Here is a 25,906-nt window from a genome sequence, read left to right on the forward strand (position 1 = left end):
TCCTATACATTTTAAAATTTGTATATTATTTATATAGTTGTTATGATTGAAGTACCTTATCTTTCCCTACATGCAGAAAAATAATCCATCCTAGAAACTCATTTCTCTATCTCCACATTTCCTTGTTCAGAAAACTAGAGGTAACATAGATTAGGATTTAGAGGTAATTGATGTTAGGGGGTTGGTGATGTAGGGTTTGTTTGTATGATAAGGTCCTATTGAATTTAATATAGAGAATTTGAATCAGAGGGTTTGTGTGGTTGCATATATGCCCTTTATCTCACTCATTCAATATTTTATCTTACAAAAAATTAAATACATCTCTAAAGTGTATGAAAAGTATTGAAAGTAGACATAATTTTGTATTTTCTATATTACACTCCCCTTTCTAGATATTCTAGTGAAATTTCTCTTGATCCATTAATAAGATTATGACCACAAAGATTATACTCTTCCCTTCGCATTTGGTATTTGGACTTTAAAAGATATATAAAATGTCTTTTCATAATATTAACACTATCTTGCAAATGAATTCAAACCGAGGTTGAGCTTGTTGTGCAATGACTATACAACTTACAAGTCTCCTTAATGATTTAGTAGATGCATCATGCATTATGTGAAGAATCCTTTTGAATACAGATATTTAGATCATCGTACCATTTTTTCCCTCCCAAAAAAGTTGGTCTTTGTCCGTACATGGCAAAGCTTTTAATAGTATGTAAACCAAGCAATATAGAATACTATAATTACTTCATTTTTCAATGGAAAAATATATATGAATGAAAAATCTCAAATCCTAGACTTCTATAAATTAATCAAAAAATATTGAAAGATAGAAAATCCTCTTCTACTACCTCCAAATAATAATATACAAACTTAAATTCCTTTATTTTCTATTTTATATATTTAAATTATAAATTAATATTTTAAAAACTCTTAATTCAATTTTAAGCCTTATATACCAAAGTCCTGCCATATCATACGTAATTTTTCATTAAAAGCATTTCCAATTAAAGAAATTAATAACATCCTTTGAAAGAAACTATTTTAAGGAGAAAGAGTTCTCAACACCTTGAACTTTCCATCAACTCACGAAACAAACTCAACACTGCCATAATGCCATTCTTTTATATGGAATACAATACTTTGGCAGAAACAAAATCATGATTCCATTGTTCCTTTCGGTGAATAAATTCTTAAAGTTTTGTTCGAAGTAACTAAACAGGTGAAAGATCACAAGAAGGTTCCATCCGTGTCATTGTAATAATGTAAATATCATACTTTGTTCCCTATATACTCTCGTTGGCAGTGTCAAAATACATCTTAATCAGCATGCTTTGCAAATGCAAGATGCAATTCCTTCTTTTACATTGACGAAGGAATTGAGCAAATGGAAATTCTTTAGTATGATCTTTGTTTCTCCGTTAACGTATGGTATAAATGCTTTCCTTTTTGCCTTCTCTTTTCAAGGCAATACCCACTTTCACCTCGTCTTTATCTGTAGAATTCAAATAATCACCCCGCTTAGAGCAACTTTTCCCCACTTACCATGTATTCTGATTGACGTCATTGAGATCATATAATGATATGGGCCGGCTTTTGTTGAAGGAAGCAACAACAAAAGAAAATCCATGGAAATTCAGTAGCCTACCGAAGGGATCGATCTCAACGTGTACAATGCTGCAATATGTACTGCAACAGAAATAAAAGAATCCCAACTTAGAGCAGCTCTGAATAGTATTACACCCGGAAGTGGAAATACACTTCTCCATTTGGCTGCAAGTGTTGGAAATATAAAATTCGTTCAAGTCCTGCTGAAACTCAATCCTCTGCTTTTGAAGGCTACCAACGCCCAAGGAAATACTCCTTTGCACTTGGCTGCTCAGGGTGGATTTTCCAAAGTTGTGGAGATTCTACTCCAACAACCAGATAATGGTGTGGATGTATGCAACTGTTGGTCCAGACTAAGAAACAAGATGAAAATATGTAGAAAGTGGAAACCATTTATTATTTGATCTGCTTCTCAATCAGAACAATACAACAAATTTATAAAAGAGATGGTAATAACAATTACAAGCTGTTATACAAAATTGCCAGAACTAAAAACAAACAAAAGTAAACCTAATCTAATATTTAGAGTTAAGAAACCAGAAGATAAATATTAACATCCCCTCCTTAATCTAAAGGGATTAAACCAAGCATTCCTCTAAACTTTTCAAACTTTTCTCTACCCAATGCCTTAGTAAAAATATCTACTAGCTGATCTTTAGTGGGACAATATTTTAGCTGTATACTGCCATCTTTTACATGATGCCAAATCAAATGATACATTGTGCTGATATGCTTGGTGCGATCATGAAAGATTAGATTTTTAGCCATTTTGATAGTAGATTGATTATCAATGAGGAGTGGTGTTGAGGAAATCTGTGGTGTTTGCAAGTCTTCAAGAATCCTTCTAAGCCATAAAATTTTCCGAGTTGCTTTAGATGCTGCAATATATTCAGCTTCAGAAGAAGAGATAGCTGGGACTGATTGTTTTTTAGATTTCCAGGAAATTGCACCAGACCCAAGGTGCATTAAAAAACCAGTAGTAGATTTACCATCTGTTTAGTCACCTGCATAATCTGAATCTGAATATCCAATCAAAGAAAACTCTTTTGTTCTAGAGTATTTCAGCCCATAATGTTGTGTGCCTTTCAAATACCGAAGAATTCTTTTAGTAGCTAACTAATGAGCTTGGCAGGCTTGTTGCATAAACCTTGAAAGTACTCCAACAAAAAAAGCAATATCTGGATGAGTGGTTGTGGCATAGATCAAACTACCAACAAGTTTTCTATACAAAGTTGCATCAACCAATGCTGAGGAGTCATCTAATGTGAGTTTGATATTTTGCTCCATGGGAGTACTAAGTGGTTTGCAATTAGCCATGCCAAACTTTTGCAAAAGATAAGCAATGTATTTTTGTTGGGTAATAAAAATATAATAAGGTTTTTGAATCATCTCAATACCTAAATAGTAATGAAGATGACCTAAATCAGTCATATCAAAACCCTGCTTCAATTGTTGTTTCACATCTTGAATAGTATTTTCATCACTGCCAGTGATAAATAAGTCATCCACATAAACAACAAGATAGATAACAATCTTATCAGCCTTTTTAACAAAAAGTCTTGCATCATCAAACTCAAAATGCTGAAAATCCAACTTCAACAGATGCTCAGTAAGTTTTTCATACCAAGCCCGAGGAGCTTGTTTCAAACCATATAAAGATTTGTTGAGCTTGCATACCTGATGTTCTTTCCCATTACTGACATACCCTTCAGGTTGAGTCATATAGACGATTTTTTTGAGATCACCATTTAAGAATGCAGTTTTGACGCCCATTTGGTGAATTTTCCACCCATTTTGAGCTACAAGACTTAACAAAGCACAGATGGTGGTCCATTTTGCTATAGGTGCAAATGTTTCAACAAAATCTATTCCCTCTTTTTGAGAATATCCTTTCGCAACAAGTCGAGCTTTATGTTTTTCAAGGGTGCCATCTGCTTTATATTTATTTCTAAAAATCCACTTGCAATCAATAGGTTTACAACCAAGTGGTGGATCAATCAACTCCCATGTGCCATTCTTTATTAAGGCATCATATTCATCCTGCATAGCCTGCCTCCAAACTTTACTGTCTTTGGCTTCAATATAGGAAGTTGGTTCAAAGTCACTTGCAAGATTAAGTTCATCAATAGACTCTATATTATCTACAACATCGGATTGAGTTGCTAGCCTTGCTTTGTAAGAACTTCTTGTACCTATTTTTTCTATTTCATTAGGTCTTAAGTATTTTAGAGTTTATTGGAGTTGTTTTTCCCACTTATGAGAAGATTTTAGTTGCACAAAAGAAGTTGTAGTAGTTTCCAAAGGTTCGGAGATTTTAGGCTCATTGGTTGATGGAGTTTCTTCTTGTTCATTCATAGATGGATTAGCTTGATTTTGAGGTATAGATGCAACATGTCAATCCTTTAAAGGTGAGGCTAAATAGGTTGGGTCCCCTCCAGAATGTATAGTCTCACAGAAAGTTTCTTTGCAGGGAGAAGATTTATATAGTTCTTCTAGATGTTGACATTCAATATCTTCAACATTTTTAGAAGTTTCACAAAATGCTACATCACATGTAATGATGATTTCTTTATTAGCTTCACCATACAACCTATAGGCTTTAGAGGATTCAGAATATCCAAGAAAGATGCATTTAAAACTATGATGTTGCAACTTATTTCTTTTGTCTTTAGGAATTAAAGCATAGCAAGTGGACCTAAAAATTCTAAGATGTTGAATAGAAGGAGGATATCCAAACCAAACCTCATATGGAATTTCCTGGTGAAGTGCTGATGATGGAGACCTATTACAAAGATAAATTGCAGTTCTTGTTGCTTCATCCCAAAAATACAACTTGATTCCTTTAAAGTATAACATTGCTCTAACCATATTCATGATGGTTCTATTCATTCGTTCAACAACTCCATTTTATTGAGGATTACCTCGTACAGTGAGATGGTGTTGAATCCCATGTTGACATAGATAATTTTTGAAAATGAGAGAAGTAAATTCTCCACCATTATCTATTCAGAGAGTACCAATTTTACATTGAGCCTGATTTTCAATCATAACATGAAATCTTTTAAAAGTTTCAAAAGCTTCTGATTTTTGCTGCAAGAAATAAATCCAAGTCATATGACTATAATCATCAATGAACAACATAAAATACTTAGATCCTCCCACAAAAGTTATTGGTAAAGGCCCACATAAATCTGAATGGATAAGCTGTAATTTTTTCTGTGCCCTCCAATTGGATCGAGGGAAAGAATTTCTATGTTGCTTGGCAAGAATGCATACTTCACACTTTTCAACACATTTAGGCAAAATAGGTAAGCCATCAACACCATTCTTTTTCATGATATGAATTTTATCATAACATATATGACATAATCTTGCATGCCACAACATAGTAGTAGATAGATTACCTTCCTCTGTAAGATAAGTAAAATTTTTAGAAAGAGAAGGAGTGCCATTTAATTTTAATAATCTTTCATCCTCACTTCTAGTCAACACAATTTGATTATTATATTTCTTTCTTACAAAAACCCAAACATCTTTTAATAGAATAGAGTAACCTTGTTGGCGAATCAATACAAGAGATAGTAAATTGCGTCGTAACTGAGGAATATATAAAACATCATGAAGCACAAAATCTGGAAGATTAGGCAACTTAAATCGAATAGTTCCTTTTCCAATAGGCTTGAGACTTGATTTATCAACTAAGTAAATTGGACCACAATCGCTTTTATTAAATTCCTCAAAGTAATCATGTCTAAATGTCATGTGTTGTGTGGCTCCAGTATCTAAAATCCAAGTATCATACCATGAGGAAGTAGATGAACATTCTGAAATGGTAAGGACATATTGATCACCATCACTATCACAAGCAAATTGAGTTGTACCTAAAATTTTATCATCTGAAGATTTATCATTATTATAAAATTTGGTTTTATCTTTTTTCTTAAAAGAGTTTCCTTAAATAAAACTTTCTATCTTTTTCCAAGAGAGTTTGCATTCATGTGCTTCATGACTTCCTTTTTTACCACATCTTTTATAATATAAAAATTGTCTATCATTCTGATTATCAATTTTCTTCCATTGACTTCTACCTTTTCCTCTATCATTATGATCACCTCTTGAAGCTATTTTATTTATAGGATTTTCTTGATAAGCAAGACAAACATTTTCATTTGGATTATCTATTTTCCTTCCAAATGCTTTCTCATGCTCTGCTAACTTTTCAACCAATAGATCAAAAGTAATGGTTTTTAATTGATTGCTTGCCTGAAGAGACTCTAGATATGTGGAATGTGTTGGAAGAAGTGCTTTGATAAAAGCTGTGAGATAAATATCAACTTTCCCACCTGCAACATCAACATCTTGTTTTATAGGTCTAATTTCTGAAGCTAGACTCATAACATCACCATTTTTTAATTCAAGATTGAATAGTTTTAACTGCAATTGAATAAACTCTAACTCTGAATGAGAATCAAATAAATTTTTCAATTTATCGAGGGCATCCCAGGCAAGTGTGCATCCCTGTATATGTCGATACACTTCTCCATTAACAGAAGCCCTTATCAAAGCTAAAGCTTTTGAATTTTTATATATCCATATTTCTTTTTCTTTAGCATCAGTTGGCTCTACAAGTTGAGTATTTCTATCACATATTTTGAACCATAAATCATTAAATATGAGTGTATTTTCCACCTTTCTATGCCATTCCATCCAGTTATCTTTTCCAAATAATGTTTCCCCAATTAATGAAACAATAGATTGCATTGTGAATACACAAAGAAACACAATTTGCACAGATTGTAAATGATTGTTGAAATTTTCTTGCCAAAATTTAGCAATGTAATCAATTTGTAAAAAAATTATCAAAATTAAATCAATTGCACCTGAATCTACTTTCTTTTATTTTGCTTCTTCAAAAAAACTCCAGTCTTCAGAAGCTTTGCGCATAGATTATTTCCAATGCTCTGATACCACTATTGGCCTAGACTAAGAAACAAGATGAAAATATGTAGAAAGTGGAAACCATTTATTATTTGATCTGCTTCTCAATTAGAACAATACAAAAAATTTATAAAAGAGACGACAATAACAGTTACAAGCTATTATACAAAACTGTCGGAACTAAAAATAAACAAAAAAAAACCTAATCTAATATTTAGAGTTAAGAAACCTGAAGATTAATATTAACATGCAACAACTATAATGGAAAAGCTCTGTTCAAAGCCTACGAAAGTGGCAATTTAGACATGGTGAAGGCACTATTTAAAGCAGATCCACAAGGTCTAAGTCAAAGGACAGCGAATGGACGAACCTGTTTATATGTTGCAGTAATCAAAGGAAAAGAAGGGCAGTCTCTAGAGTTTATGTTTTTCTTTGTCTATTGATTTCTTATTAATGTATGAGTATTTGAAGCAGGTCTTTATGTGTAGGTTTGGCTCATTTTCGTTTCTCAACCAACTGTTTATTTCATATAGAGAAATATATCAGTTACAAAGAACTTGGTTGTCTATTTTACAGATCTGGTGAAGGATATATTAGATTTACTAGATGTTGCAAGAGAGTTAATCTAGGTAAATTACACAAATGGCAATACAACATTGCATGTAGCTACAGGGAGAAGTTATGTACATATAATGAGTTTGTTAATTGAGTTTCAACCGGAACTATGTTATTGGGTTAATGACAACCAAGAAACACCGATTTGTATGGCAGCGGAACTGGGGCATCTGGAGGCAGTAAAGGTGTTGATAAAGTGTCGTCTAGACACTGTTGAAATAAGAAATAGTTGTGGAATGAATGTGTTGTACTTAGCTGCCCAAGTCAGCCAAGTGCGAATTGTTGATTACTTGAAAAAAGTAGCGTGCTTATCAGACATTGTGAACCAGGGAGTTGAGAAGACTCCATACATAAGCAATCAGTCAGAGGGCTTGGAAAATGGTGACACGCCTTTGCATATTGCAGCAAGGAAGAAGAACTTTCGTGTAAGTTTCTTTTTACTTGAAAATGAAGTAAATGAATTAGGTTCTATCAAAAATATGTTACTAGTTTTTACCACTTTTATTACTACATAACCTAAATTAATTTCAGAGTGTACATTTCACATCAGATCCCTCTTTCAGCAATGCAACAATTCTTTCCTATCATCTGATCGGAGATGTTTTATAAGATAAATGAAGAACTACCTATTTCTAAAAGTTTTTATCCAATTTTCCCCCCTAAATTAGTAGTTTGCAAATAGGTGAGCTTTGGATACACTTCAGTTTTGAGCAATATAATGATATTGTTTTGATTATTTGGTGAATACATTTTAGTTTTTGTTCTCTTTCGGTTAGTATTGTTTAATATTTTTATAGAAGTTAGTTGTTCTTGATTGTTAACTATTTAAATTCCACTTCATTCTTCTGCACTAAATTTCAAATGATGTGATACTTTAGATCAGAATTTTTTTCTTATAATGATAAATTGGAATCTTTGCTAACTTTACAATGTTCATGTTGTCACAAAGAATTAATGTAGGCTGATTTGGCTTCTTTTTATTCTGTAACTTTTTGGAAGTGAAAAAGTTTATGTACTAGTTGAAGTAACAACAATATACTCTGTTTTTATGCTACTCTGTTTCATTGGATGAAAGGATAAACATACATTGACTTTTGAAGTTGCAAGTAGATGAAGGGCAATCATACTTTATTTTCTTTGAACTCTACGTAATGAAAACTAAAATTGAAAGAGAAAGAATTTTTAGATGTAGACTTATTGTTCCACAAACTATCTCACCAGTTTTGATCAGATGTTAATAGGGTTAAGATTGAACCTTATAGAAATGTAGTAATGAACACTGAAATTCAAAGTTTCTTTTACATATCTTAATATTTATTCTGACTACCTTTATGACCTTAATCTTCGAATTTCTTTCACATCCTTTGCATACATTTTTTTGACAACTACATTTTTTTTCTATTACTTTAATAAATATTCATTCCAAGAAAATATTTTAAGACTAAGATCTTTCATATAAATTCATTCATACTGAAAATTTTAAACTTATCGTTCATCTTAAATCTGTCACTTATATACAACAAATTATCAACATAAACAGCAGTTTCACTCTTCTCTTAAAATTTTTGTTTTATAAATATTTATAAATATCTATCTTACTATATCACTTTCCATAAAAAAAATTTTGAACTTGCATGATGTCATTTTCTTTTACTTCAAAAAACTCTTTGTGCTCCCTGTTTTTACTCATTCTTCACTCATAACCATTAATTTTGGAATGTCAAAGTTAGTTTTCCAATGCAGAAAAAAGTTGGTTGATTGAGATTGAATTTTATACTTTAAATAATAATTTTGAAGTTCTGAATGATCAATTGTAAATTATGTTAATTTAGTCTAAATGCTCTAATATAATGGTAATAAGAGCTGAAATATTATTACCCTCTTAGCTTTCTAAACTTAATTGTGCATTATGTAGATGGTGGAGTCACTGTTGCGTATAAAAGGCATAAAAAAAGATGCTGTTATCGAGGAAGGCTTGATGGCTTTGGACATTACAAGAGAGAACACAGAACACTATGAATCTCACAAATTAATTGCAGTGCTGGCTAATTATCCTCCCAGGAGAAGGCATTTCCTCTATTTGTCCCCAAAGGTGAGCTCACAAAAGTACGAGAATGCCATTAACTTAGTGAACAAAGCATATGAAGACAGGCGCCACACAGAATTAGTAGTGGCAGTGTTGTTAGGCACAATGTCTTTTATGGCAGCCTTCACTGTTCCAAGTGGTTTCCAGATGGAGGTAACCAAAGGAGAAACACAGGAAATGTTGGGTTCTCCACTTCTAATTGGATTCGATTCCTTTCGGGCGTTTCTCATTTTTGATTGTTTGGCCTTCTTTCAGTCCCTACTTGTGGTGCTCATGTGGCATCTGAGTACACCTCTTACCATAGGAGACAAAATACTATTTCTCGGCAAAACCAACGTAATTACCTTCTTCAGCTTTGGTTTGACTAAGTTGGCTTTCATCTCTACTGTGTACTCCATGCTTGTGGACAAATTCAACATGCTCGCTTGGCTCCTCATTGGCTTCTCCATTATCATCAATGGTTGTGGCATTTTTCTTTTCATTAGTTGGAGTGTGAAGTTTATAGTGAAGATGGCGAGATTCGACCACCTGCACGACATGATTCCTCTTGTTCATGATGGTGTGGTGGCGTTTCTGTGGATCAGACTAGAAGGTCTTGGATGCCTTGAGTGCTTGCACCAGTGGAAGAACAAGTATGACACTATCCTTTACTCTAATTGCTATATGAAATCTAGGGCTAAGACTAAATGTGGCTCTCCTGAACATGGCTCTGCTGAAAATGTTTAGGCACAAACTCAGAATCAGGTTATTCTATGAGTTGGTACTAGTATTAGGATTTCATAAGACTACTTTTACAAGTATCTCAAGGTTTCTTTTCTTTAATGGAGTTTGGACGAATAGACATTCTAGCTACCAGCCGCAATCTACTCAAACATTTTTTTCTTATGTAGATTTTTGGTTGTATTCAAGTTAATCGTGTGGGCTTAGTGCTTGATTATTACTATGAAAATATATTGTTTTCTTTGGTCTAGAGAGCTTTTTAATTGAATCTAAATGCTATTTTTGTTTAAAATTGTTGGCAGGATATAATTTGGAAAATTTTGGCTTTTTTAAAGGCCAAAATATTATTTGTTAGGCTTGCGATTATTATTCTATTTTATAGATTTATAGATTTAGTTGGAATTTTTATTGTTTAATATTTTGTTAGGAGAGTTTAAACACCACTTACTATATTAAGACTTGATTTCAAGATCAACAACTTTGAATAATCAAAGTTGAATTATTTTTCTAAACTTGATTTATGATGTTGATGGTAGCAACAATATTATGAATTGAAGATTTAATTTCAATTCAACGTAATTTTATTCCTAGTTTTTATTTTTTCTTTTGTTTTAAATAATTATACAACATTTCTGAATCTATATTTTTTACTCATGACAGTTCTTATTGCATAAAATCTTAATATAACTCTACCTTTTTCTAATTTAATATAAATTTAAAATAACATATTTGAAAATAGAAAAAAAGTGATAGTTGGTGGTCTCCCACCTCTCAACCATGGCAAGCCATGTACCTACTTTCTTTTACTAGCATTCTAGAATGGTAAATATAAATATTACTTTTTTATAAGTCTTTATGTATGTACACACTTATACAAAGTTTAAGAAAAATATTAAAACATGTGAATTAATATATGTAATTATTTGATCTGGTGAAACTAGGTCTCACTTTGCTGATCCACTTCTTACTAATGTTAGTTTTGTGTTCTCCTAGAATTTTTTTGTGGTGCAAATCCCCCTCTCATCATCTCTAATTACTAAGAAATCTTCAAAGCCTAGGGGCAGGCCATTGAAAGTTTCAAAAGTTAGAGAAGAAGTTGATGCAGGGATTTAATCAACTTTGGACAGTAATTTTCCTACCTCTAAACAATTGACATGGAGTGCCAAGAGTGCTCCTTGTTAGCTATGAAGATCCTCTCATGGAATGTCAGGGGCATTAATGCCCCTAACAAATGTAATATGATCAAGTAGTGTCTTGATTCTATCCAATGTGATCTAATCTTGCTTTGGGAGACTAAGCTATCAACAAATAACTTTCAAAAATTATGCTTCTAGGGGCGTTGTTGTATTGTGGAATCCTAAGACTATCAAGGCTCAACATCTTCATTAGGGAAGCAATTGGAAAATGTTATCCATTTAACACTATAAACTTTCATTCTATTTTATTAGTGTTTATGGCGCTACCCCTACATTAGATAAACAAAGTCTGTGATTTACTCTTATAGGTCTTATCCACCAATCAGTAGCTCCCAAATTTATTATCGTCACTGACTTTAATGCCTTTCTTCATCTAAGGAATAGGTATGGAGGTATTATTCCCCCTCCTAGAGCTACCTAAGACTTTGATGACTCTATTGACAATAATGCTATATTTGATGTTTTCCCATAAGATGGATATTTCACTTGGACTAATAGAAGAGTTGGGTTCCACCAAATTGTAGTTAGATTGGATAGATTTTTGTGTTTACAATGTTGGAAATTGGTGAATTATACTATCTAATTGGATATATTACCATATTTTAAATTTGACCATTTTCGTATTCAATTGTCCATTCTTCCATCAGATTCTCCTCTTACTAGTCTTTCTAGACCATCATTTAAGTTTGAAAGTGTATGGTATCATCATCCCCTCTTTGATGGCCTCTTAAAATAATGGTGGAAGGATGCTCCACTAGAGCCAAGAACCAAAATGTTTCAATTTCACAAGAAAATATAGTATGTCAAAGGGCTTATCAAGATCTGGAATCAACGTGTTTTTAAAAATATTTCTGACAAGAAAAAGGTGGTAGAAGAAGAACTAGTTGAGATTAATCAACATATTTTACTCAATGGTATAAATATTGATATGCATTCAAGATAGAAGAATTTGCAAGAGGAGTGGTCTGAATTATGTAAGTGAGAAGAAGAGTATTAGAGACAAAATTCTAGAGAATTGTGGCATCAAAAAGAAGATTAAAATACTTAGTTTTTTCATGCATATGCCAAAAAGAAGAAGGATAACAATGCAATCTTTACAATTCATGACCATCTAGGAAATTTGATTTCTGATGCTAAGGGTATTCAAATGAGAGTGTAAGGTTCTTGTCTTATCTACTTTCCCCTCCATCGCAAGGATCCCCCCTCTTCTCACCTTATGGATGAGATCTTGTATTTCATTCCATATTTGATTACTCAACAAGAAAATTTGATTCTAATGGCCCCATTTACACTTTTTGAGATACATGTTGTAGTTTCTTTCATGCCTCCTGATAAGGCACCCGGCCTTGATGGGGTTACTACACTATTTTTTCAAAAATGTTGGGATGTTATTTATTTTGAATTGCTTGAGGTGCTTGAAGAATCTACGAAACCAATTTCCATTTTGAAGAACTTCAATACCACAAATTTTGCTCTCAGCCCAAAGGTTAATGATCCCTATTCCTTTTCTAATTTCCACCCTACTTCTTAATGTAACACCATCTATAAGATTATCTTAAAGGCTATTCATTTGCAACTTAAACCCATTATTCCAAAAATTATATTGACGGAACAAGGGGGTTTTGTGCCTGGTCAAGAAATAACTGAGGGAGCCATAATTTCCCTTGAGACCATTCATTCCATCAAAGAACATAATATTGTGGCCTTTGTTGTAAAGTTAGATATGATGAAGCTGTACGATAAACTGAATTGGTCTTTTCTTCTTGTAGTCATTCATCAAATTTTTTTTCTTCTAGGTGGTGTAAATGGATTAAAGCTTGCATTTTAGGTGCAAATTTTTCTATTCTCATTAATGGTGCACTAGAAGGTTTCTTTTCCTCTTACCAAGGAGTTCGTCAAGGTGACCCTCTTTCTCCATTCTTGTTTATCATTATGGAGGAGGCCTTCAATAGACTTATTAACTCTTTTAATAAAAAAGGGTTGTGGAAGGGTATTAATAATGTGGGTACATCTTTTTCCATAATCCATTCCCTTTTTTTTTTACAGTACTTTACTCTTTGGATCATCTACATATCAAGAAGCACAAAGTATGAAGAAATCCATTTACTATATACACAAGTTTTTGGACAATATATCAATGCAACTAAATCTAAAGTTTATTTTTTTAATACATCCCAATTGGTTACGCAAAGAATAATCCATCTTATTGGTTTTCCCCTTGATCATTTTCTTGCTACTTATCTTGGTGTCCCCTTTTTGATGGGATTAAAAAAACCCTCTTATTGGAAATTTGTGTTTGATCATATCAAAAGTAGAATTAGTGTGTGGAAGGTTCATTGGTTATCCCTCTTGGCTAGAATTTTGCTTATCAAAAAAATTCTCTCTACCATTCCTAATTATTACTTCTCCATTCTAAAAGCCCTCAAAGGTATTATCTCTGAAATTGAAACTTTAATCCACACCTTTCTTTGGTCTGACAATATGAACAGATAGAAGAAAATATCTCTAATTTCTATTCAGGTCATGTTAACCTATTTCAGAATAGGAGGTGTCATACTTCTCAACATTACTAATAGGAATAGAGCTTTTTGGTGCTAAACATGTTTGGAAAATGTATGAAATCCTCTACCAAATGGAGTTTCCTTTTACAAGATAAATATTTAGATAAATTGGAACCGTCCAGATTTCTTACTATCCTAGAGCCACCAAAGGGCTCAGCCATTTGGGATTTCATCATGGCTTCTCGAGAAGTTATTGCCTAATTCATATCATGGAAATTGTTTGATTCATGGAATGCCGCACCCCCCCCCCCCCCCCGCCCCCTTACTACTATTGATTCTTTAAAGGATTTCTCAAACGTAGTGATTCAATCTTGGGAAACATCTTTTTCTAATTATGTCTCAACTATATATAGATTCACAAGGCTAGTCATTTGGAAAGACCCCTCAATTCTTCCTATATCCCAAAATTAGGCTACTTCTTTCAAACAAGTATTAGCTAAAAGAAATGTTTTTATGTCTAATCAACTAGATTTACTCTTTTGGGTTCTACCTAAAGATGGTAATATACTTTGTTAAACAAGGATACTTAGCTTTCCAACACAACTCGTTTAATTAGACCACATATCATGCTTTTAAATTCCACTAGAATAGCTCACTTTTGTCAAAAATAGGATGCATTGCATGGCTTACATTAAAGAACCTAATTTTAACTAGTGATCAACTTTATAGATTGAACATTTATGTTCCCCTTAATTATGTTCTCTAGCTACAACTTATAGAAACAACAAATCACCTCCTCTTAAACTACCCTTTTGCCCAAGATTGTTGGCATTTTGTTCTAAATAAGCTTAATTTCCATTGTCATTACCTAACTCTCTATGGGATTTATTTCAAATATGGCCAATGTTATTTTCTAAATCAATGTTTTCATGTCTTTGGAAGTGCATCCCTGCATCTGTAGTATGGATAATTTGGTGGGAAAGAAACAAGAGAAATGTTAGACAAACATCATTTCCAATCCGTAAATTTTTGGAAAGATTAGAGAGATCAATTTTTGAGCTTTTTAATACTTTAGTAAGTAAATATAAGGGTAAACATATTTTTTATCCTTGGGATGACTATGTTATTCAACGATGGAAGAATTTACTTTTTCCTTTTCTTCCTGCTCCATTGTGTCTATAAAAAATTCCTCTTATCTTAGCACAAACCAATTGGATTCCTCCATGTGAGGGTTATTTCAAACTCAATTTTGTTGTGTCCTCTAGAGGAAATCTAGGAGACTTTGACTATGGCATAGTCATTAGAGATTTTAAAGGTCATGTGATTGCAACAAGATCATCTCCTCTCCCTCCATGTACTAATAAAAAATCTGAGGCCTTGGCCTTTCTTTTTGGTTTGGAACTTACAAAATCACTATCTATATCTATGTTACATGTTAAAGGAGATTCATCCATTATTATTAATGCATGTACTAAATGTCCCATATATAATTGATCCATGCAATATATATTGCATCAAGTATGGTCTCTTCTTGATTCAATCTTTGAATGTTATATCATGCATACTTATAGAGAAGGCAATCTTTTAGTTGATTGTCTAGAAAATTTGGGTACTGATGGGGTTTATTTTAGCTCTTTAATTTCCCCTCTTAACCTCCTTGATTTCCCTAACTTGGTTAATGTTAGGATAAAAGAAAAAACTTGTGTCACCCTTTTACAAAGGAAAAGGCTAACAAAAGTATAATTGTTCACCTTCAATTACATCAAAATGATATTATTGTTGGCATTATATTGTATTTTTCATTAGTAACAAAAATTATTCTACTATGAATGTTTACCAAGCTCATAACTCAATCTACAATGTATACCAAGCATTCAGTGGTTACCTTGTAGGTTCATCACTTAAGCAGTTCACACCGAGCATTTCTAAAGCTACCAAGTGAAGGTGTAGTCCAACAATATCTACCGAGTCTACACTATTCACCGAGCTTCATAGTGTCTACAGAGTCATCAGTTTGTATCATGGAAGTCAGTGTTTACTGAGTGTTTGGAAGTGAAGTGTTTACCGAGTGAAATCATGTTAAATGAAGGATTCAATTTTTACCGAGTGATGGAAGTGTAGTGTTTACCGAGTGAAGTCAAGGTAAATGAAGGATTCAATTCTTACCAAGGGACACTATATCTACCAAGTCTCCAATGGTTACCAAGTTCCAAGTCACTTTGTGTGGTTAGTATGGACCAAGCTTCTACTTCTACCGAGTGCATGACGATGCCGAGTATCAAAAGGTCACCAATTCAGCTTGAAGAACCCAAGTTTTTTATTATTTGGCTGACTCAGTAATATTTTGTTCACTTGTGTTTTGCCCAACCTTGCAATTGTAATTATTGGAATGGTATATATGTAATGTATTATATCATTTGCAATATATAATGAGAGTATCAAGATAGACATGTAATGTTTTGAGTAGTGTAAATGTGAATCAGCAATAGTGCAAAATACTCAGCAAGGTCAACAAGGAATAGTAAAGATTTATCAGTCACAAGAGGTGATCTATAATTCAAGGATCTAATCAAAAATCAAGTTTTTCAGTAGATCCATTGTTTCATCCTAACAGGAGAATCAGTTTTATAAATCCTTTAACAAGGTAGACTTAACAGTATTTGTAAAAATCTCCTAACATAGTGCATACTTCAGTGTATGTTTGTAAATCCTCTAACAAGGTGGACCTAGTAGTCCTTTGTGCTCCTAACAGGGTAGATCACCAGAAGTGGTCAATGTAAGCCTTCACTGGCCAAATTTATGCTGCAGTATTGAAGTTTTGTGGGTATCATCCCCACCCCAATTTTAGTTTCTATTTGGAAGGTTTCTAGGTTACCAAATCACTATGTACATGTGTTATGAATGTTTGATCTCTTACATATGTAGTAGATTAGATGAATGAATGGTGAATAATATATATGGTAAAAGTGCTGAATTGTTTTAAAGTTTTGAAGTTACTGATTCACCCCTTCCCTCTCAATAACCTATCATATCTTGAATATTTCCAACAATTGGTATCAGAGCTTTTGTGGTTCTCAGGATAAAATTTGACAGCTTGAGCAAAGATCAAGGACAATGGAGATATTCAGACTTTATAAAGCTATTGAAAATGAAAATCTAGATCTAAAAGTGGCTATGGCTCAACTCAAAGAAGCAAAGGAGCATCTTTCCCAATCCCTAAAAAGAAGGAAGGAACTTGCAAGACAAATGAATGATCATCAGTATGTTGAAGAAAAGATTGAAGAGCTTTTACCATCAAGCAGTTTAGATGAAGCTAATGAGGTAATCAAGGAACTCCTAGCAAACAATGGCTCCCTATAGGAAGAAGTAAGAAAGCTTAAAAGAGATCAAGAAATCCAATCAATAAGGCTATGTGAAGTATTGGAATAGAGAAACAAGGAAAATGAAGACTTGGAGGCAAGAAATAATCAATCCAATTAGCATGAAGATCTTATAGATAAACTATCTAATGCAAATCAAGAAATTATGAATTTGATATATGAAAATGAAATCCTGAGGAACAATTTAATCACTGAAAGATAAATCAATCAAAGCTTACAAAGTGGCTTAAGATCTGAAAGACAAATCAATGAGAGTTTGGAAAATGACGTAATCACTAAAAAGAAAGTCAATGAAAGAATGATGAAATCTCAAGTAGACATGACTCAATTAAATCAACAAAGTGAGTAGAATCTTCATAGACGAAAAGGTAAAGCTGGTCTTGGTTATAAGGAAGAAGGTGAAACCTCCAAACAAGGTGCCCAAAGGAATCAAAGACCTACTTGCAATCACTGTGGTAAGTTAGGTCACACATCAAACAAATGTTGGAGCAATAGAAAAAGTAAATTCAATGGTAAATGCTACAATTGTAGTCAGCATGGTCATTAAGCTAATGAATGTAAGGAGAAACCAAAATTTGAAGGAAATTGTCACAAATGCAAGAAGCATGGTCACAAGGCATTTCAATGTAGATCCAAATCATTCAATCTAGCTAAACAACTTGTTAAAGCAATATTTGGATGGGACTACAATACCTGGTGTAGATGTCATTATTGTCGAGAATATGGACATATTGGTATAAACTATGCAAGACATCACCTAAGGAAGAAGGAAACTACTGTAAGATGTTATACATGCACAGAACTCGGTCATATAGCTAAAAATTGCATGAACATAGGAAGAGTTGAAGATGAAAAGAAAGCTAAAGATGATAAAATTTGGAAGCAAATGAGGCAATAGTGGATTCCTAAATCTATTGATCAGAATAGTTTGAATGATGGCCACGTCACTCAAGAAGTGGGTGAATCCACCATTTCCAATTAGATTCATAAAAGAGGATATGGAATTGTATCTTCTAGTGATATCTCAAGCAATTCCAAAATTTAAAAAAAAAAGAAAAATGATCCTATCAGTATTTTAGATACAAAGGGTCATAAGAAATCAGGTCATACTGAGCAAATTCAGTCTCAGACTCAACTGAGCTAGGTCGGGAGTAACTAAAGTTTTTTTCAATCATCAAGTTGCAAGCATCTATCGAACAAGTGAATGAATGACAACCTATAAAGCACTATGTCATCTTAGCTACCTTTGTATCAAGCATTAATGAAAAAAAAATTGTCAAAAAGGAAGAATTTGATTTCATTCTTCATCACGATTTCAGAGCTAAGAGATTTCCAGGTGCACTCAAGCAATTCCAAGCGATTCCAAGCAATTTTCTAGAAAAGAATTTGTTCTAATTTTTTTTCTCACCTACCGATCAGTGATGGCATCTAGGAGTAGCAATAGTAGCAAGGCAAAGAAGAGTTCAGAGATGTTGGTAAAGGTTGTAGAATGGAAAGCACCTAACTTCAAAAAAAATTCAGCCATTGCAGAGTCACTTGACCCTATAATGGAGCTCAATCTTAAACTCCACCAAAGGTACTTCTTATCAAAAATATTCGTACTCATTTTAGATGTTCTGTTCAAGAGATTGGAAACCTAGAAATGGACAATGCCCTATGAGAAATGAGTGTTGATGGCTCTTCATAACTTGAGCATAAACATCTAGAGACCAAAGGGTTAACCCATATCTCACATATGCCAAGAAGTTTCCAAATTAAGTGGATCAAGTACATACTTAGTTGTGTTCTCAATGGGAAACTATGGTTAGAGTAGCCAATGTTAATCACCAAGAAGATGATTCATAAGATTAGTAGTCTCCCCATAGTCAGCAAAGCCAAAACTACCAAAACCTTAGGTTGGGTGGAGTTACAGAAGAAAAACCTAGCCAAGTGAGACGATAGAGGTTTGAAGGTTAGCATTGTATCTGATGTTGAATTAAGGTTTTGCATTCACATCATTGCCCACAAAATTTATAGCTTCAGTCATTTGAATAGTGTTCCTTGTGAGGCCATGGATTTGGCATTCAAGGTTGTAAAGAAAAATCTGGAATTTGATCTATTAGAATTATTGTTAATACAACTCAACACAAATATGGACAGCATTAGGACTTCAAAGAACAACCCTTGCAAATTTGGTTCTTTGTTGACATATCTTTTCTTCTATGTTCAAAAATTCTTTCCATCCAAAGGAGCTATTGTGTGGAGAAAAGATATTCCAATTCTATATCAGATTAATGAGTTTATTGCTGACATGGGTCAAAACTTAGAAAAGGTTATGGATAATTATTTTGAAGATTTCAAGGAAAGAATGAATAATAGGTTTCAAATTCCACCAAAACTAGTTGAAGATTACAAAGATGATGTATGCTTCATGGTTGATTGTGATAGAGTATATATTCAGGCAGTCAGGCCATGAGTTGAATGGGTGAAACCTCTTCCTTATGAGTTTAATATTGATAAAGCCGGGGACATTATTGAAGCACTAGTGAATGAGCCAATAGATCTAAAGAAATCAATTTTTGGAACATATGATGAAGAAAAGGCTAGAATTGAGCTTGAAATCAAGCTACCTCAGGCTATAAGTAAAGGCAAGAGGAAGATAGCAAAATTGAAAACTGCAACTGGCCCTCTTATGCTTACTGAAGGAAAAGGAGAGGATGATGATGATGATGATGATGATGATGATGAAGAAGAAGAAGAAGAAGAAGAAGAAGGTGAAGAACATGAATCTAAAAAGGAAGAGGAACCGCCAAAGAAGAAAGGAAAGGTGTTTATCACCAAACCTAAAAAGCAACCAACTATAGTATTCTCTAGAAGAACCAGACAAGGCAAGTAGGAAACTATACTTGTCAGGCCTCCACTCACATTTGACGAAAGGCTTAAATAGTTAAAGGTTGGAGTAGGTATCAACAATTTTAAAGCTCTCAAATATGAAACTCAGATTCCTATAGAACAAAAGGAGATTGAAGACTTGGTGATGGAAAAACTAGGAATGTGGAAATTCTCTCCTAATCAATTTGCATCACAAATTCCTGTAATACTTCTTGACAAAATAAAAGTTAGATGGGAGAACATAGTACAAACTGTCAAAGATATATTTGAGCAAAAACTGAAGGAATTGGTACCTAGTCTGACAAAGGCAAAAGTCAAAAAGGCAATAAAAGATCATGAAGGAAGAATGAATAAGAGATTTAATACATGTCTTATATTATTAAAAGACATTAAATCAGTTGTCAAAAATGCTACAGATGTCTGGAGTGATGCATATCATCTCAAGAAACCATCAGTTGATCCTGTTGAAATCATGGATGATGATAGTAGTGACAATGATGATTTTGATAACACTCCATCTATCACAGTCACACTAGGAGAGCTACATGTACTAATGGAAGAAAAAGAGGAAGAAGGAAAGGAGGAAGAAGCACTTGAGGAAGAAAAAGATGAAGAAGATACAGTAAAAATTGTAGTAGAAGTTATTGCACCCCTTCCTCACTCTCCACCAAAGACAGTTACATCTACTATGGAGATAGCTTCTGCAAGTGAAATTTTGAGCACAACAGTCACTACAATAGCTCAATTTTCACTAGCCACCTCCCAGCTCTAGGTATCTAAAATAGATATGCCAAACAATTCATCTACTGAGCTCTCTATCACCTCTTTAGTTACCGAGTCAGCCTCCTCAACTCCTTCATCATCAGTGAGTGTACCAGTAAGTTCTACAATTTTGTTTTCATCAATTCTAGTAAGTTCTACAATTTTTTTCTCATTAGCATTATATGTATCCACTTCAACTCCAATCAGTTCAGATATTGTTATGGGACTCTATCAAGTGTGTCATCATTTTTGAAAAGTGTTTCTATTTTTTATCTGGTTAGTACTTCTATTGGCATTCAATCCTTGAGTCCTATCCTAGTTTTTACTGCTAGCCCTTCTATCTCCATTATTGTGTCTGTTCCTAAGGTCAAACTAGAAATCTCATAAGTCAAACAAAAGCATCCATTAAAACTTCTAATCATTGGAAAGGAAATTGAAGAAGACATTGACTTAGACACAAAGATAGTAACTCCAAAGATTGACTATGACAATGCTACCATTGAAGAGATGAGGTTAGCTAGTCAACTCATAGAGATGAATGCTATGCAGAAGTAGTTAAGGTTTGAAAGGGATAAGGAGTATAGAATAATTGAGAATGCAAAGGATATAATTACACAAGCTATAGGTGTTGAAGTAGATTCCACTCAACACATTTTGACTCAGTTAGAAGAGGCAGTAAAGAAATTTAATGAAGATCCTCTTGGACAATAGAAATTGATTGAAAAGGCTAAAAGGAAATTTAATAACAAGGTGCTAGAGCATATTTCTCAATAGATAGCAATCAAGCAAGTTGAATTGTCCACACTTTTGTGTAATTTTGAAAATTCTTTTAATAATGCAACATCACTAGTTTCCAAACTTTGTGATGTTTTAGATTTTACTAAAGAAATAAAGGATAAGCTAAATAAGATTGAAATTGATATGCAATCAAGTGCATCTAAGCTAAAGTTGGACTCCTCCTTCACAATCTCTCATCACACAAAAATAAGATATCTAGTAGATGTGCAGGAAGAAATATTGAGAGAGGAAGCAAGGATCCGGTCTACACTAATAGACATCCAGAATATGATCCTTCCTATCATGGATACAATGTAGAAACATATTGCTCATTGCAAAACATTGATCTAAGATTAGAACTTCTCAATGGCTAATCACATGATTCAATTATCAGAAGAAGTTCAAATTGCTCTCTCCACCTATCAAAGTTTGCAACAGACTTGGGATAGTACTTTTACCACCATCCTTAAGGTACATCAAGATTTTCTATCTCACTTTGGTGTAACCATATAAACTATATATATATATTCCTTTGGCATTATTGTCAAAAATGGGGAGAGATTCAGCTTAATAAATGGGGAGAGTTATCAGTATAAGTGAAAGGGGGAGTTAGCACTCAAAAGAGTTAGCATGTGTACATAAGTATCTTTGTATATACATTATAAGTCATCAAGAAGATATATAGAAATGTATATGGAGCAGTTCTACAAAGATCAATTTTGGAAAACCAAAATTCAGTGGGTCAGGTTATGTACATATGTTTTGGCTTATAAGTATTTTTTAACTAATACCAAAGGGGGATATTGTTGGTATTATATTGTATTTTTCATTAGTAACAACACTTATTCAACTATGAATGTTTACCAAGCTCATCACTCAGTCTACGATGTATATCGAGCATTTAGTGGTTACCTTGTAGGTTCATCACTTAAGCAGTTCACACCGAACATTTCTGAAGCTACTAAGTGAAGGTGTAGTCTAGTAGTATCTATCAAGTCTACAGTGTTCACTAAGCTCCATAGTTTCTATCGAGTCATCAATTTGTATGATGGAAGTCAGTGTTTACCGAGTGATGGAAGTGAAGTGTTTACCAAGTGAAATCAAGGTAAACAAAGGATTTAGTTTTTACTGAGTGATGGAAGTGTAGTGTTTACGAAGTGAAATCAAGATAAATAAAGGATTCAATTCTTACCTAGTGACACTATATCTACCGAGTCTCCAATCGTTACCGAGTTCCAAGCTCAGTTGTGTGGTTAGTATGGATCGAGCTTCTACTTCTATTGAGTGAATGATGATGCTGAATAACGCAGTAGATGTTGAGCATCAGAAGGTCACCAAGTCAGCTTGAAGAACCCAATTTTTCTACTATTTGGCTGATTTAGTAATATTTTGTTCACTTTTGTTTTGGCCGACCTTGCAATTGTAATTATCTGAATGGTATATATGTAATGTATTATATCATTCACAAGATATAATGAGAGTATCTAGATAGACATGTAATGTTTTGAGAAGTGTAAATGTGAATCAGTAGCAGTGCAAAATACTCAGCAAGGTCAACAAGGAATAGTAAAGATTTATCAGTCACAAGAGGTGATCTATACTTCAAGGATCTAATCAATAATCAAGTTTGTAAGTAAATCCATTGTTTCATCCTAACAAGAGAATCAATTTTGTAAATCCTTTAACAAGGTAGACTTAACAATCTTTGTATAAAACTCCAAACAGAATGCATACTTTAGTGTATGTTTGTAAATTCTCTAACAAGCTGGACCTAGCAGTCCTTTGTGCTCCTAATAGGGCAGATCAGTAGAAGTGGTCAATGTAAGTCTTAACAAGCCAACTTTATACTACAATATTGAACTTTTGTGGGTATCATCCCCACCCCAGTTTTACTTTCTATTTGGAAGGTTTCTAGGTTACCAAATCACTGTGTACATGTGTTATGAATGTTTGATCTCTTACATATGTAGTAGATTAGATGAATGAATGGTGAATAGTATATATGGTAAAAGTACTAAATTCTTTTAAATTTTTGAAGTTATTGATTCACCCCTCCCCTCTCAGTAACCTATCATATCTTGAATATTTCCAACAATTATTATTTAGAATTTGAAAATGAAGTAAACTAATAATATTTGTAGAAATGGATGAAGTTTAGCATTATAATTTTTTATAATTATTTGGAATAAAAAATGATATATTTTACTATTTTTTAATGATGACTTTTTAGTTGATGAAAAATGCTAAAAATTAGGGGTCTAGTTCCCACCACAAAACTACATGGAAATAAACTTATTTCCCTTTGATCTTATATTATATTATAGATAAAATATGTACCTAGAACAATCAAAAGTAAAAATTGGCCTTAGACCTATATTTTCTCTTTTATAACAATTCAAAATTCAACTTATTCAAATCGATAGTTTTCATCTCCCACCACATTTTTCAAAACAATTCTATTCCAACCAAAAGAAAACTTATAGATTCTAAAAGAGGACTCTCTCTTCTAGAATGCCATATAACTTTTAATTTTTTTATTTGATTTAATTTTTTTTTCTTTCTCAAAATTGATATCTTCCCAAGTGTTAAAATATGTACTTGTAAATTTTTTTAATTACAAAATACAATATCTAATTAAAATGATATGAACTTTATATGCGAATATTCTTGACATTGAGCTCCATAAAATGGTGTTTATATGTTATTAAAAAAATAGTATAACAAATAGTAAGAGTTGTTGAAACATCAATTTTCTAAAATAATTGTATTTCTTTAGTAATTGGATACCAACTCGTATAAAACATGCATTTAATAGATATTTCCAGTTGGAAAGGTGTGAGACCATATATAGCTTAGCTAGATTAAATTTATCACAATCATATGTTTGAATAAAATTGAGTTTTAGATAGAAATACTCACATTCATTCATTGTGATAAGTCAACTTGAAAGGTGACACAACTTTGTACTTTTACCCATTATGAAAAAAGAATATGTTTATAATCCTCATATATTATTTGATCATAAATCAAGGCTTCTCTATGATTTCACATGTTTTTACTTTTATGAATCTTACATGTTGTTTTGAGATATTGTATGTAGTTCAGTGTCTTGGATTGCACTTGCATCATATGACTTTCTAATATCATGATCTTAATCAAGGAGTTTTGAATGAAGATCAATGATGGAAACTGTTATGATAGTTTTTGGCTTAGCTCTTGGTTTTGTTTCGACACCAAACAATGAGTTGTATCCATACAAGTTTTGGCCTCCTTGTAATCACAGTATTCTCAATTTTGTAATCATAAGGACAAGGTTCATTAGTATTGATATATTCTCTCTCTTGATGTAGTATTTCTTCTTCTACATCCTTTTTGTATTAGACAACGATCATAGTTTTTCTTTTCTAGTTCTTTTCTTCAAGACCTATTTTGAACCAATTATTATTAATATAAATATAATTTTTTGCCAAATATATCGATCTATATATAATATAATTATATAAAAGTACTTTAACCACCACTATTTATTTTTAAAATAAAAATTTATTATTCTTACATTTAAAGAAGAAGAAAATTATTTCATTATTAGATACTTTTTCAACCATATTTTATGATTTGCAATTAATTTATTATTCTATGCATAATGATTATAATTTGTAATATTAACACATGTGCTATGAGGGACTAGCCAATAGACCACTTTGGATTTGGCAATTTTGATATTTGTTATTTTATTAAAAGTTTGGATCTTTTTGAAAATATTTTAATGATTGAATTGATCAAAATTAAATTTTAAATATAAAATATTTATCAAGTTATATATATATATGTATATAAAAATTTTGACACAAGGATTTTAGATGGAAACCTAATTTGGAAAAAACAATGAGTAACATGCCACTAATTCTCACTCTTATGAATTGATGCCCTGTGAAATGTCAACCCTACTAAAGGTTACATGTAATACACACTATTAAATGTGACCTAGTTAGAGGATTTCAATCACCCTATTAGGAGTGAGCCTTGTTAGAGGACTTTAGAACATTCCATTAGAATGTCACCCAGTTAAAGGATTTACAAATGACTATTAGGTCAACCAAAATCCAAAGTATTTACCCTAAACTAATACAATGGTTAGAAAGTAATAGTAGGATTTCATCTTATAAAAAATTAGTGGAATCACAACTCACTTGCAGATTATAGATCTCTAATTCAGTCCTCCATTCTTCCTTGCATTCATACACTTCATCTCTAATAGCTTGTTCACCATTCAAACATTCATCCTCTTAAGACTTCTTTGTTTGTATGCCAATTGTAGAATCTTCTACTTGGCCACCATATGAAGCAACACCCTAGACTTCTTATCTTCTTTAGGATCTTGCACATGTCAACTATTTCTTTGGCCTTGTATCCCCTTATAAAGATAATTTAGGTCTTTTTTTGCTTGAT

General features: G+C 32.7%; 1 pseudogene; it reads left to right on the top strand.

Moving 5' to 3' along the window:
- Positions 1–1,631: 1,631 nt before the first annotated feature.
- LOC149546364 (uncharacterized) lies at positions 1,632–10,006 on the top strand (annotated as a pseudogene).
- Positions 10,007–25,906: the final 15,900 nt, after the last annotated feature.

This window comes from Cupressus sempervirens, chromosome 7 (assembly GCF_028749045.1).
Source record: "Cupressus sempervirens isolate cs-2001-9-10 chromosome 7, ASM2874904v1, whole genome shotgun sequence".
NCBI classification, from domain to species: Eukaryota; Viridiplantae; Streptophyta; class Pinopsida; order Cupressales; family Cupressaceae; genus Cupressus; species Cupressus sempervirens.